The following is a 15630-nucleotide window of genomic DNA, read 5'->3' as shown; positions in this document are numbered from 1 at the left end:
TTCTCTAATGCAGGAGGTATGTTTGAAATATCTTTTAATCTCTTTCAGTATTGTCCCTCAATGACACAGCAGTATGTCAGCAGATTTATAATGCTAGAAACTGGGTTTCAATATCTATGGTTAGCAGAGCACAGTAGCCCTTTGTGTAGCTTCGTGCTTAAAAACAAATACATCTTTTAATGTTAACTGTGTTTTATTTCTACTGGTTGATATTTTTGTGATCTGTTAACAAAAGCTAGTAAGTTATCTTTGAAGATTCCTGGAAGAAAAATAAAATATTCTAATTATTTTAAAATTAAGTTATTTTTTGTTTTTTTAAACAGATTAAATTTTATTGTGGTATTTAAGTAAAATATTTATGGCAGGCTCGACGTCGAACCGCAACACCACAAGAACTGTTGTTCCCCCTGTCGAATGAATCTGTGGTTCCTTCAGTTAGTAAGATAGAAGAAGAAATGGAATCTTCCTCACAGCAGAAAGACTTGCCTTTTATTTCCTACCGTCAGGCGGAAGACATGACACAGAGTGTCTCAATACCAACTCATAATGTCTTGGCCGACAAGCTGAATATTCATCGAGTGATTAGTGATCCGGGATCCCTCAAGTAAAACCAAGTTCTATGTGCATGATTGTTTCCACTAGAAGAATATTTTTAATAACAAATGAAAATTTTATGTGATTGAGTAACGGGTACTCTTGATTTAACTGTGTGAGCAACTGGAAGAAAATAGGCTCAGTCAAAATTTACTTGTCTTTATGGGTTGAGATCATTGAGTGACTTGCTGTTGTACATAATACTGATTTTACTAGGTGATTCAAACTGTACAGTTTCATGAATTATTAGTCTGAATTTTTATAATTCAGTTTACCTTAATGTTCTTTACTTTCATATGTTCAGAAATTTATTTCTCTTTGAAGTGTATAATATGCACGGTGGCAAACTTTGCCACAAAGTAAAATCTACTGTGTAATGATGTAACTTCCTTTTATAACAGAGATATGCCTGGCAAGTTTAAGCCTGATTCATCCCCTATCCTGAGGCGCAAGACTTACAACAAAATTTCAACTGAAACTTCCCCTGCTCTCCGCCGTAAAAATCTCAATAATCCCTTATCTTTCTCCACACTGACTCTACGGCAGCATTCTGTGTAAGGCAGTTTGTTTTGAGATAACAATATTATTTCTAATGCCTACATTAGAAGAATTGTGCAAACAATGTTAACATTCTTGCTTCTCCTAATATTGAGTAAAATTTCTTTATCCCTTTCTGTTGTGATTTAACAATACTTTCTGATTAACATAACAAAACTGATATTCTCTGTTCTGTACATTTCAATTACAAACTTGTTACAGGAGAAAATGAGTTATTTTGCAAATCAGTTTTCTACATTATTTGCTAGATAATGATAACAGTGACTATTTCCTATGTACTGTATTATGTGTAATAGCTAAAAACAATATTTTAATACTCTGTCAGGTCCAACTGGTTACAAAGTTAACAATGTAACTGAATCAGAAATGTATTGTTTTTGTGAAGATTTTATGAGAAATGATTTTGAATCACTGAAAGTAGCATGAAGCTCATATAGTTTTGTTTTCACTCGTTGAATAAAAATAAAATTTTGTGTGCAACACAATGTATTGAGTTTTTCCTCATCTTTTATTTTATTAGTGTTTATTTGGTTAGTTTTATTTGGCATTATTTTTGCTTATAACACACAATTCTGGTAGATTATAATAGATGTATTGAGTGGAGAAAATTAATTTTTTTACAATAAAAAATATATGTGAGTACCTTAAGAACTCCTGTGTTTACTTACTTTATTCAAAAACATGGACCTTACAGAAATATTTAGCATTTATGCTTCTGTACATGAAATGAGCATCATTAAACCATTGTGTAAGAGATAATTTTACGGAAATGTTAAACTGTTGTTATGAATTTTTGTATTTTGCTTATACTAAAACTACTAGCTCTGTTTAACCCAACTGACCCTGTGTTTTTAAGCCTTTGTGTGCTTGTGATTTCCAGTGAATCTAGCTCTGATGCCACCCCTCCCAACTCCCCACCTGTTGGTCGTCGTAATGCTGGAGACAACGTTTTCTCTCGGCTTACTAGTGGCACTACTACTAACAATTGTAAGCCTGATAGGTGAGATGTAAATACTGAGGTTTTCTTTCATTTCAGTTTGAAGCTAATACATTGCTAGATATCAGACCTGAGTAAAAAGAAATTGGTTCTAACCGAGTGCCTGTATGTGGTGTGTGTGTGTCATCTTTGTGATCAACAAAATTACAGTCAGTTGAGTCAAGTGACTACATTTCTCCTTCCTATGATTTTAATTTCCATTTTCAACTCTTCACATATATATTTTGCTGTCTGTCTGATAACTATGATTCTCTCATAAAGCTGTTTTTTCATGGACTGTCAGCTAGCTGTGATTCTCTCATAAACCCATGTTTTGCAAACTGTTAAGTAGTCATTATATATTTATAAAGCCATTTTTTTTATACACTGTCAGCTAATTATGTTTTCATAAAGCTGTGTTTTGCAACATAAGAGTTGAATGTAACTCCCTTTAAGCTGGTTCTTTTTCTTTTTTTTTGTTAGTAATGAGATGGTGTCATTAGATGTGTAACCCTTTTCTTGCTTGTAGGAATACATACTTTAGGAGTTCACCTTCATTGGTGCTCGTTACAAGAACCTAAGTAACATGAAAGGGATCATAAAAACATTTTCATACAAGTAAAAAATGTGTATTCTTGTAAACAGAATTTCCTAAGTGATAAAATAACCTTCAAATCTCAAATTTTATCACAAAATAAGTATCCCTTCAAAATGGTAAATAATCTTCACTGCCCTTAGAAACTTAATTACAGGTTGAAGAGACAAACAGGGAAAATTTAGAAAATCTGCACATTTATTGTTTTGCTGTACAACTCTAACTTTCACCCAATATCTATAAAATGTGTTAAACTGTTAATAAATGTGATATGGATTTTAATGGAAAACTCTTTCCTAACAGGGAAGAAATAAGGCAAGTTTCTGTTAAAAAAATTTTATTTGTATTGAACCATCAGCATCAGTGTATCAGATTAAATGTAAAAACTGAAATTCCTAACTGACAACTGTTGTTAGCTAGGTTTAAAGAACACTCAATGACTCCCTCTCACGTATCTGAACATATGATTAAACATAATCTCTCTATTTTTCAGAAGTAGAGTTTGAAAAAGAATACAGTGTGAATTGTAGAGAAATTAAAAGTTCTCTTCATCACAAACTCTGTTGTTTGACAGGATTACCAACAACCTCTCAGGTGTAGGTTTTGTTAGTAGTTGTTTTACAGCAAACAGTGTTGTCAAGCTTTGAGTTGTAAAACATGGCAATAAGGTAATGTAACAGAGTGAGGAGAATTCATGAGCATTGTAAATAATTGCAAGTATATAGTTTGTGTATGCATGATTTAGCCTGTGACGAATAGTCTAAAAGAAGTAACAAATTTCTTTGACTGTTTTTTACTATCCTATTAACACTTCGAGCTAAGTTCTACTGAATTTGAAGTGTAACACTAATATAAACGATCTTTGTAAAGTTTGCTGGTCATGCTTGGTCCTGTTTTCATTGTTTCATACCAAAGTGTGTATTTACATATCCAACTACTAAAATCCTTGTGTTCATTAATAAATGTTTGGTGATTAATTTTATAATAATTACACCAATATCTCATAAGTATGTTTCATAAAATATTGTTTATAAAATAAGGATAACCGAGAAAGGAACTCTGAGTTACCTCAGAAGGACTCGGGAAAAACTTCCAAAAACATTAGTTGTTGTTTTTTTAAATTATAAATGTACAAATTAAAACACCTCATACTGTTGTGTTGTTATCCACTGCAGAAACATTTCAGTGCTAAAACACAATTTGATGCTTGTATTTCTGTTTATAAGATTGGATTTGTATGCTCTTAGCTAAACATTCTTTATATGTTGTAGAAGCTAAGAAAGAACAAAAACAAACCCTTAAGCCAATATTTCCTGTTAGTTCTACTTTATAATTATCTCCCTAGGTTATACTCTCTTCCACTTGTCTTATCTAATTTTTCTTTCTCTTCTCATGCATTGACTAACCTGTGTTTTGTTTCTTTACCTGCGCTGGCTGATCTGTACGTCTCATTTCTTTACCTGCGCTTGGCTGATCTGATCTGCGTCTCGTTTCTTTACCTGCGCTGGCTGATCTGTACGTCTCGTTTCTTTACCTGCGCTGGCTGATCTGTACGTCTCGTTTCTTTACCTGCGCTGGCTGATCTGTACGTCTCGTTTCTTTACCTGCGCTGGCTGATCTGTACGTCTCGTTTCTTTACCTGCGCTGGCTGATCTGTATCGCCTCGTTTCTTTACCTGCGCTGGCTGATCTGTGCGCTCTGTTTCTTTACCTGCGCTGGCTGATCTGTCGCGTCTCGTTTCTTTACCTGCGCTGGCTGATCTGTATCGTCCTTTCTTTACCTGCGCTTGGCTGATCTGTCGCCTTCTTTACCTGCGCTGGCTGATCTGTACGTCTCGTTTCTTTACCTGCGCTGGCTGATCTGTACGTCTCGTTTCTTTACCTGCGCTGGCTGATCTGTACGTCTCGTTTCTTTACCTGCGCTGGCTGATCTGTACGTCTCGTTTCTTTACCTCGCGCTGGCTGATCTGTGCGCCTCGTTTCTTTACCTCTGCTGGCTGATCTGCGTCTCGCCTTTCTTTACCTACGCTTGTCTGATCTGTATCGCCTCGTTTCTTTACCTACGCTGTCTGATCTGTATCGCCTGCTTTACCTACGCTGTCTGATCTGTATCGCCTCGTTTCTTTTACCTACGCTGTCTGATCTGTAATGCCTCGCTTTTACCTACGCTGTCTGATCTGTATCGCCTCGTTTCTTTTACCTCTGCTGTCTGATCTGTAATGCCTGCTTATTTACCTCTGCTGTCTGATCTGTACGCCTCGCTTATTTACCTCTGCTGTCTGATCTGTAATGCCTCGCTTATTTACCTCTGCTGTCTGATCTGTAACGCCTCGCTTATTTACCTGTGCTGTCTGATCTGTACGTCTCGTTTCTTTACCTACGCTGTCTGATCTGTACGTCTCGTTTCTTTACCTACGCTGTCTGATCTGTACGTCTCGTTTCTTTACCTCTGCTGTCTGATCTGTACGTCTCGTTTATTTACCTCTGCTGTCTGATCTGTACGTCTCGTTTATTTACCTGTGCTGTCTGATCTGTACGTCTCGTTTCTTTACCTGCGCTGTCTGATCTGTGCGCCTCGCTTTTACCTGCGCTTGTCTGATCTGTGCGCCTCGTTTTTTACCTGCGCTGTCTGATCTGTACGTCTCGTTTCTTTACCTCTGCTGTCTGATCTGTACGTCTCGTTTCTTTACCTGCGCTGTCTGATCTGTACGTTTCGTTTCTTTACCTCTGCTGTCTGATCTGTACGTTTCGTTTCTTTACCTCTGCTGTCTGATCTGTACGTCTCGTTTCTTTACCTCTGCTGTCTGATCTGTACGTCTCGTTTCTTTACCTCTGCTGTCTGATCTGTACGTCTCGTTTCTTTACCTCTGCTGTCTGATCTGTACGTCTCGTTTCTTTACCTCTGCTGTCTGATCTGCACGTCTCGTTTCTTTACCTCTGCTGTCTGATCTGTACGTCTCGTTTCTTTACCTGTGCTGTCTGATCTGTACTTTCATTATCTAATCTCTACGTGTTTCTCTCATCATTTACTGATAACTTTCTGTAGTTACTTAACTTCAAGTCAACAGTATATACACTTGCAACAGTTTACATTATCTTGTACCTTCTGAATCAAACGTTTATATACTAGCATATTGTGTTTTTTTTTTCATTTTTCTTAATTATTAAAGAAGTCTTTGTTTAGTAATGAAAATACCTCTGATAACCTCATTTGATGTACAGTTGTACAAAACTGCAAGGTATAAACATTTATATTAAGTATTGTAAATTTCCCAAAGCTTGTTTTCAGATTGAGGTTGAATTTGTATAAATCTGTTTCACAAGTTCAGTGAAAGAAATTTTGATCTACATTTAATGTAGTCCTTGAAAATTAGTTATTTGTATTTTCTCTGTGCATTTGACTTAATTTGTGTCATTTTAAACTTTTGTGCTTAAAAGTTTATAATGTTTAATTTAGTGTGCATATAAACGGTAAAAAAATTAAATGGATCTATGGATCTAAGTTATATCTCAGTGCCTTATCATAAATTTTATAAAAGGTAAGAACAATAAATCAAAACTGATGTATATTAATCATGTTACAATGTTTTTAAGGTTCTATGATAAAAAGGTCCATGTTACACTATTTGTCAGTAAACTGACAACCATTTGTATGATTATATCATTAAACTGACAATTGCTTCATTGTTATTGTTATAACATGAGAAGCTCTAATATTGTTATAACAAGAGAAAGTCTAACTTTGTGTAACATTCACATGAATAAACGTTTAAAGTATTTATTGTAGTTTGTGTGTATTGAATCTAAAGTACAAAGAAAATATCCAAACAAATGAATCTCGCTTGTTGATAATTGGCCTTCTGTACAATTAAAGTTTGTCAAAACAAAATAAAACTAAACTGGCATTTAAATAATATTTTTAAATTGCATAGAATCAAATGTTATATTTAATAGTTTTAATGTGAATATTGTCTTAATTAACATTGGAGTGACAGCTTTAAAATCTTGACTGTTAGTGTGGGTTTAAACCAATACCATTTATATAGGAAGAAATGATTAAAATTTACAAGTTTTCTGTAAACATTCTCTACGTTACAGAGGAAATATTAACCCTTACACTGGCAAACCTGTACAGGGAAGAAATGCCCCATTGGTCTGTACCCACGTGGCTGAAGGTCACAGCAAAGCTATATTATCTGTGGTAGCCACTGATGATGTGTTATTTAGTAGTTCAAAAGGTGAGGAATAGGTTATGAAATATCTGTCAAACAAGTCACTGTTCTTTAATAAACATATTTGAATTTGTAATTTGAAGCTAATTTGTAATTGTTTTCGTTCACCTCATGACAGACCACGTTGATTGTTGTAGTAAAAACATAAACTTTTATACTTTACTGAAAAATATTGAAAGTGTATCTTTTTTTTTTACTAAGGATTTAAATGTTATTATTCATCATAGACTTCACAATGGTAACATAATTAGATCCAGTTTGACTGAGCAAAACTAATTTGGTAATTCAAGGTAAAAAGTTCTGAGATGGAAAACTAAGCTCCAGTGTTTAGTTTTGTCAAGGACACTTTTGATTTTGCTTTTCCAGTTGTAATTTTAGTGTTAAAAAAAGTACATTTTTAGGAAAATGCTAAACATCTTAATATGGAGTGGATGTGTTAATAGATGGTACTGGGTAGAGTATTTATTAGGATTCAGTAAAAGTTAAATTAATAAGGACTTACACTAGTATTGTTTTTCTTAGATCGAACAGTGAAAGTGTGGGATCTTCAGAGTGGAAGAGAGATTCAAACCCTTGGTGGTCATCCAAACAATGTAAATGTAGTACGTTACTGTGAATACACACGCTTAGTGTTTAGTGTCTCCACGGCATACATTAATGTGTGGGACATCCGAGAAAATCCCTCGCGTTGTGTCAAGACACTTTGGTTAGTAATGTTAAGATGACAGAATCAATAACAAATTTAATATTACTTCTAAAACTGTTTTAAAAGTATTTATTATTCAAAAGTTTTGTTTTTTATTTTAAAACAATAAGACTACTTTTCTCTTCTCTTTTTCAGTTTTCATAACTGCAGATTTTATATTCTAACACAGTGTAATAAAGAACAGTGGTTTTCAATGTTTGGAATGTTATTAATTTAATCTCTTCAGTTCCTCTGGATTGACAAACACTGGACCTATGCTGTTTAACACCCCATCAAGAACAATACAGTTGCCTCAAGGTGAAACGCAGATCAACGATATTTTACTCGATCAGTATGGAACAGTTCTGTTTTCTGCAGCAGGCAACATCGTACGCATCTGGGACCTGAGAATGTATGTTTTCTAGTACCTGGCATGCTTTAGATGTTGGTTTAATATTAATTGTGTTTCTAAACTTGTCTTCTCAGATCCACATAGTACAATACACTAGTAATAGTGTATTTTGTAAATCTGAGACTTGAATAATTGGTTTAATACCAGTTGTGTTTATAAAGTCTTTAAGAATACTAATGTTGTATCGTATTGTGTGAATCTTGGACTTGATGTCGATTTAATACTAACTGTGCTGCTAAAGTCTTCTTACATGCTACTGTAGTATGAAACATTAAAAAATAAAAACCAACCAACACTAACAATGACATTGCTGAGCATTTAGAAAGGAATATGGAATTCAACAAGCAGATGACATCAAATATCAAGATCTTATCTAAATGTCATTAATTTAAAACTAAAAGGTGAGGAATCCATTTTAATCAAGAGAAATACATTTACAATCAACATAACTACAGTAGCAACTATGTTTGCTTTCACCTGGTTAACCTCAGCATAGTGATGTAGAGAATGATGCTAAATGTTTCAAGTAACAACCTTTAGCTCGTAGCTAAATTTGAAACCTAATTACAGTTTTGGATGTGGGAGGTTGAATTCTTTAATTTTTCATTGGTTCCAAGGTATCAGATTAATTTTCTCTAATCTTTTCTAAAAGAATTTCAATTTGAGGGTGGGCAGGTATAGATTTTGATTAATAATAAAATTGAATTAGGTATGCACACACCCTTTGCTTGGTATTGCTGGTGCCCAAAAATATAGCTAATAAAAAGGAAAAAAGGTCTTGTAGATTAATTTACTTTAATCCTATGTGGAAGAATTTCAAATGCAGCAGCTATTGAGGATTCCCTCTTGCTTCAGGTTTGGATTATAAAATTACATTATTACTTAAATTGTTTATATATCAGAACTGGGTAATATTGAGTTTAACAGTGAAAAATTCCTAGGTACTTTCTCTCTTTCTGTTTTTTATTTTTCTTAGAGCACTTTTTTTGCCCTTTAGGTTTCACAGCATAGGCAAACTTACTGGAGGGCATCAGGCTGCAGTGATGTGTCTCGCTCTTGATGGTGAGAGGGAAGATAACAAGTTGGTTATTACTGGTTCAAAAGATCATTATATAAAGGTAGAAATACTGTTAGTAATTCGTACAAACTTAATTATAAAAACCTATTATTTTAAAGATTACCTACAGTTTTAGTTAAGACTAGATATTGCAGAAGACGTAGTATAGAAAAAAAAACAACTTTCATTAGTGGTATTCACTTTGTATCAAATTCTTATGTGGACTTGAATTTTCTTAGGTTGTGAGTTGAACGTTTTTTGTGTTTTAAGCACTGGAAAATTCAAATTCTCAATGTTAATTGAAATTACCTTACATAATAATGGAATGAAGTATAATCATATATCATACTAGTTTTTCTAAATATAGTAAATACATATCCCAAAATCTTTGTGTTTTTAATATATCACCAGTTAGTTAACCCTATTTTGTTTTTTTGTCAGAAAATGTGTTGATTGGTGTTTATTAATAGTTTCAATTAAGTTTGACCAGAGCAATCTATGATTCTTTCAAGGTTTTGTCACTCCTCATGTGAAAAACCATGTCTTTAAATGATGTAATTGGGAATTATAAAACTAATAACCTAATGTTAATATTGTACAAATTATTAACTTAAAAAAACATTTACATTTTAAAGCATTTACTCTTGTGCACCTTTTGAAATATTGCATTTAATTTAAAATAATTTCAGAATATCTCTCTTGAAATGGTTTTCATTGCATACAGGTGTTTGAGGTTATGGATGGTGCCAGTGGTGTTTTGACACCCAAACTTAATCTTGAACCTCCCCACTATGATGGAATTCAGTCCCTTGCTGTTCATGGAAACTACTTGTTTTCTGGTTCTCGGGACATGTGCATCAAGAAATGGGATCTCGGTAATCAGTGTTTGGTCCAGGTAAATATGAAAAATCCTTTGTTCTCTTTTATATGAAGTAAAATGGTTGTAGGTATGCTAATGAATTTTTGTTCTATGTATTTTAGATAAATAGATTTAAATCATTTCTTAAACAAAAGCTATTTATGCCACTAACAACAAAAAATATTGTAGAAAGTGCTGTTTTTGTTTTTTCCTCCTTTCTAGCAAACTTTCCACTTAGAGAAACTGTTGATTTCACCAGTTTTTTTTTTGTAAAGGCTTTATTTTAAAAAAATCTAATTTTTAAAGCAAATTCATAAGCATTTCCCATACCAATTGAATCTCTGAGTAAGTGCTACAGTTATCACTCTCTGCAAGCTCTCCAAGATTTAGATGTAGCTGAGTAGTATGGCATTCATTAATTAAATGTATTTTCTACAGGGCTAAATTATGCATTCTGTATTGCCTTTCATGAAAGTTATACACTTATACCATTATAAAATCTTAAAATACAAAAAAGTGGTTAAAAATAATACAGGGATGAACATTATGATACTTACTGGGACCTGGTGAAGGTTGTTTGATCACTGGGACCTGGTGAAGGTTGTTTGTTCAGACTGTACATTTTCTTTTGTCAGTTATATATGGTTAAATTGTTATTCAATGTGTGTTTTTTTTTCTTATAGTCACTGAACCAAGCCCACAAAGATTGGGTGTGTGGGCTGAGTTTTCTGCCAAACAGCAACACACTGCTCAGTTGTTGTCGTGGTGGATTTATTAAACTGTGGTCTGCAGACAGGTGCCAGTTGATAACTGAATTAAAGGCTCACAATGCACCTATTAATGCCATTACAACCAACTCAACATTTGTCTTCACAGCATCAAAGTAAGTTAACCTACCTACTAGACATTTTACTACAAACCAAATAACAACCAACTCATTGTTTATCTTCAGGGTATCAAAAGTAGATTAATCTGTAGCCAGATCATTATGTTACATTCCAAAATAATAAACAAATAATAAACAACACATCATTTATCTTTATAGCATCAAAGTAAGTTAATCTATTCCCTAGTCACTCTGTTACATAGCAGATAACAACTGACTCATTGTTTGTCTTCAGAGTAACAAAAGTAGGTTAATCTACTCTCTAGTTATTATGTTACATGCCAAATACAAAAGAAAACTATCTGTACAGGTTGCACAGACTACCAGAAAGGAAGTGTAGAAAAGTTGTTGACCAGCTAAGCACTACCTAAAACTATTCAAACTTACTGTGTATCTTAAAAAAATAAATGTATCAAGTAATTTCAAGAAGGAAAAATAAATTATTATATTTTCTCCACAGGTTTGTTTAAAACGTTTAATCACATAGTCAAAATGAAGTAAAGTACCAATTAATTTGAAGTGTTTAAAACTATGACTTTTCTACTAAGCAGTTGCTCAATTCACCCTCAAAATAAATTTTTTTAATATTTTTCATATTATTATTGTATCTTTTCATTCCCTCAGTAACTGTCATGTAAAATAAGAGATCACACCAATCTTGTGATATCCATTTTAGAAAGACATTGATTCAGGGGCGTAGATCCTGGAGGGGATGGGGGGTATACATCCCCTCCTTCATATTAGGTGGGGGGTATGGTGCATACAATCATCCCCCCCCCTACAGTTTGGTCTGCTGAATTGTTTTATTGCATCACAGGCCTACAAATTGTGTGTTTGTCGTGTTCTTACCAATCGAATTACATAATTAGGCCTTGATGTAGGCTTTTTCAGTAGCCGAAATGTACATCTTTAATATAGGCGTGCTTCTAAGCTTTTTGATCTAAGCGATAGTTCATAAGTATCAGTCAGTAGGCCTAAGTATACATGCAAGTATCGTGGCAACAACATTACTGTGTGACTGCATGTTTACAGCTTTCAGGTTCGCATAATCAGAGATTACCAATTTGCAAATTGAACAGTCCACATAAGTGGTTGCAAAAATCATCCCCCCCCCCATCGGGTGTAAAAAATCTACGCCCCCTGCACTGATTAATTGTTACTCTGAAATAGATTGCTTTACAGTTTTTCATTACCACATAATACTGTATATTCTGTATCTTACTAATTATTCTCCAATTTAAAATGTACATCACTCTTAAACAGTTGGATCAATTTAAAACTATTGTTTTTTCATTGATAATAAACTATTCTCATCAGCAGAGAGCAAACTATTATTGCATATTGTTTTAAATTCTTTGCAAGTGCCTGAAATAGATTTTTTTTAAAGATATCGAACCTGATTTTAAAAAGTTAGTTGAGAAATCTGTTATTCTATGGCTTAAGCTGAGTGACATAGCATGAAACAACAAACTGTCATGAAGTCCATGGACAAGATGGTTAAAATCTTGTTTTCATACATAGGTCTAAATCTTTAGTCAAGTTTTTGTTATAATTTAATGCAGATGAACATGAAACATTTGTAATTATGATTTGCTGATGAGAATGTTTCAAACTCATATTATTTTCCAACAAATTTTCTATTGAACTATGTAGATGGTGTAATTATTTTATTCATTGGCATATGTTGTTTGTGTTTAGGAACTAGTTCTTCTATTGCTATGTAAATGAAACAACTGAATTAAGTTTAACAAAACATGTTTACTTTCCAAACATGTCCCTCCCTCAAAGAACTGCATTTCATTTTGGTTCTATACTAATTGTTTGCATCTTTTATTTACAGTGAGGCATCCATCAAAATTTGGAAACCTCTTGCTGCTCCTCTAACTTGTTGAGCTCCTTTGTCCTCTGGTTCTTCCGGTGACTTGGTTCTCTTTACTTTCTCTTATTTCTTTAGTAAAACGGTTCTTTCCTACTCTGACTCAGTTAAATACTATTTGTTTACTATTTTCCTTTTTAAGAATCTTTTACTATTAGTTGGGTACACTACAGAGCTTTTCTACAAATGATATCCACATACCTTTAATTAATACAATAGAATGTAGTAAAATAGTGACATTTTTACATCATTAGCTTTTAATTTTTCTTTTAACTAAAGTCATCAATAGCCCTGTCTAGCTCTGCAGTCAAATTCAGAACCCACTTTTTAATGTTACTTGTAGTTCTAGCCAAACATGGCTTACTTATTTATACCAACTTGTACATGAAAAGATGTTATTCAGCTCTGTGGCCAAATTTGTACTTTGTGTCTAAACTAAAGTAAAAAAGCTATATAAAGTAGCATTCAGATGATTATTACACACAGTGCAAATGTTAAATTTAACCAGCTAGAAAAATTAGGCTAAGTATAACTGACAAGTTGAACAGTGCAGCTTTTCATTCCAGGAAGGACTTCTTACCATTTACGGGTAAAAATAGAAAGTATATATATATTATATTATTTATCATTTAGTTTCCTTTCATGTTCATGTTTCCTCAGTGATCATACAGTGCGCATGTGGCATGCACGTGATGTTTCACCAGAGATCAGTTGTTTTGGAAATGGAAGACTATAACAGCAACACATTAAGACAGAAATCGAAGATTCCTACTAAATATCCTAGATGGGGATTTAGAAACAATGTTAACCATGGGAACATTATTTTTGTTTTTCTATTAAGGAGATAAAATCAGCTCACCATATGCTGCTTCATAGAATATTCAAGTTTCAGTGAAACAGATGTGATTTTATGGTTTCATTTTCATGGATTTTCTGATGTGTTATTTGTAAAATTAGTCCCTTAATATTCAAGAAATGATTTAAAGACTGTAATAGTTTGAATTTCAATAATTATAAGAATTTGAGATGTTTCCTGATTCTGTTAACCAAGAGGCTAATGTTTAGGGCCTCAAACCTACTTGACATTAAAAATATTTCCATGGGTTTAGAGTATTAACTTATTGTTTAATGTAATTTAGGAGACTGTACAGGATAAATTCTAAGTTATTTGCTTTCTGCTACATGAATATTGTACAGTAATAAAAATATAGTTTTTAAACATTCCATAAGGTCATGTCTTCAAACTCCAAAAGTTTGCTTCACCAAAATACCTTTTGAAAAACATGTAGCAAAGGACTATTTAGCTCTTTTTTGCTTCGTTTTTCACATGTTTATGATATGGATAGTTTCAGGCTAATGTTTTTTCAATCTTTCAAAATGTACAAAGTATGAATTTTTATAGCATCTGCTGTGGTTAGTTGATACTGCATGAAAGAAAGTTCCTACTAATGTTATAACTTTAGGTAACCTACGTCCCAGTAGGTACAATAAATTTAAAAGTTTTTGATTAAAGTATAGCTGGGGAACATGTCCTTAAAGACAGTGATATAATGTCATCAGTTGCACTGTCTCCTGGGGTGTATTGTTATACTTTTAATTTTTTAATTATTCATAAAGTTTCCAAATTAATAGTTTTAACAACTCTAAAGTGCTTTGTAATTTGAATTTTGTGCAACACGAAATTCTAGGGAACAGACTGAACATTAAAAAAAAATTATGCCACCTACTGCCCATCTAGTTAAGGGTATGTTCTCCCAGTAATGGAGCATCAACATTTTTCATATTGCTTCAAATGAACAAAGTCTGCCTTTTACCCGTCCCTTTAGACCTGTATGAATGAGATATATCTTAAACATTTGTAGGTGGAATAACAGAACAAAAACTCAGGTTTTTCTTGCTACCATTTTAAGTATAATATTAGGATATTTTGCATTCCCCATCATTTCAACACTAATATATAATGCATTTGGAATTTAGCTTTTTTTTTTTTTACTTGTTCATAGCCCTCTATGTGTAGTGTAAAAATGGCACTTTTAGATAACCTTGGAATATTGAAATTAAAACAGTCCTCAAGGCTGCTGTCATTAAGTTTTCAGTAGGGTATATTAAATCTGAATAGCCTCCCTCATTTTGTGTGAAAAACTACACTATCATTCGGTTTTTATTTGATAACCAACATGAACAAGAGTGGAATTCTTAAAATAGATGAGTAGAGATGTGATAAGAAAGGTATTTATGTTAGAAGTTTGATATTTACTGTTGAAAGATTGAAATAAATTCACTTGTTAGTCCAAAATATTTATTTAAAAGTTGTAAATAAAGCATCACTTGTAGATTAACTTGACATGTTAGGGACCAGCATTGGAGTATTTATAGTTTAATAAAATTAAATATTATTCTCACTACTAATTTTCTTTTCCTTAATATGATGAAGGTTGTGATGGCCTTTTTTTTTATTATTGTTATAAGCTTCTTTTGCTTGCTAGTAGTGATTTATAAAAATATATGGAGAAATACTAATGGTGTTAGAATTTCACAACGATAGATCCATATTAATAAAAAACTAGTACTGTTTAAAATGTATGAAAAGTTTCATAAATGCAAAGAAAACATTTCTGGGTTTTTGTTAAATATCATTCAATTGTAATAAATTTCAATAAAAAGCTTCCATCTTCATAAGACTAATTAGTAATTAAACTTAACATTATTTTGAAACTTGCTTATGGCACTTGTGTGACAAACAAAGCAGGTAAATATATAATTACTTCAGCCTTGCCATGAAAACAAATTTTACAACAACCTCGATTATTTGTTCTGACGGCTCTGGTCCTTCAGGATTTTTAACAAATGACTGGCTGAAATGACTAAACATGTTCAACTTATCGAGCATACATTCCACTT

At 33.0% G+C, this 15630-nt stretch overlaps 1 pseudogene across 1 annotated transcript in view; it reads left to right on the top strand.

The window, feature by feature from the left end:
- LOC143248729 (kinesin-like protein KIF21A) overlaps positions 1-13609 on the top strand; it is an 86597-nt pseudogene extending 72988 nt beyond the window's left edge. The window contains exons 26-35 of the transcript XR_013027160.1: positions 366-604; positions 996-1148; positions 2033-2152; positions 6821-6960; positions 7477-7660; positions 7887-8051; positions 9049-9169; positions 9833-10003; positions 10651-10850; positions 13390-13609. The product of XR_013027160.1 is annotated as a kinesin-like protein KIF21A (transcript). The remainder of the gene's footprint in view (positions 1-365; positions 605-995; positions 1149-2032; positions 2153-6820; positions 6961-7476; positions 7661-7886; positions 8052-9048; positions 9170-9832; positions 10004-10650; positions 10851-13389) is intronic.
- Positions 13610-15630: the final 2021 nt, after the last annotated feature.

Source organism: Tachypleus tridentatus, chromosome 4, assembly GCF_004210375.1.
Source record: "Tachypleus tridentatus isolate NWPU-2018 chromosome 4, ASM421037v1, whole genome shotgun sequence".
NCBI lineage: Eukaryota > Metazoa > Arthropoda > Merostomata > Xiphosura > Limulidae > Tachypleus > Tachypleus tridentatus.
The sequence above is the reverse complement of the archived record's forward strand: the minus strand, read 5'-3'. Positions and strand labels throughout refer to the sequence as shown.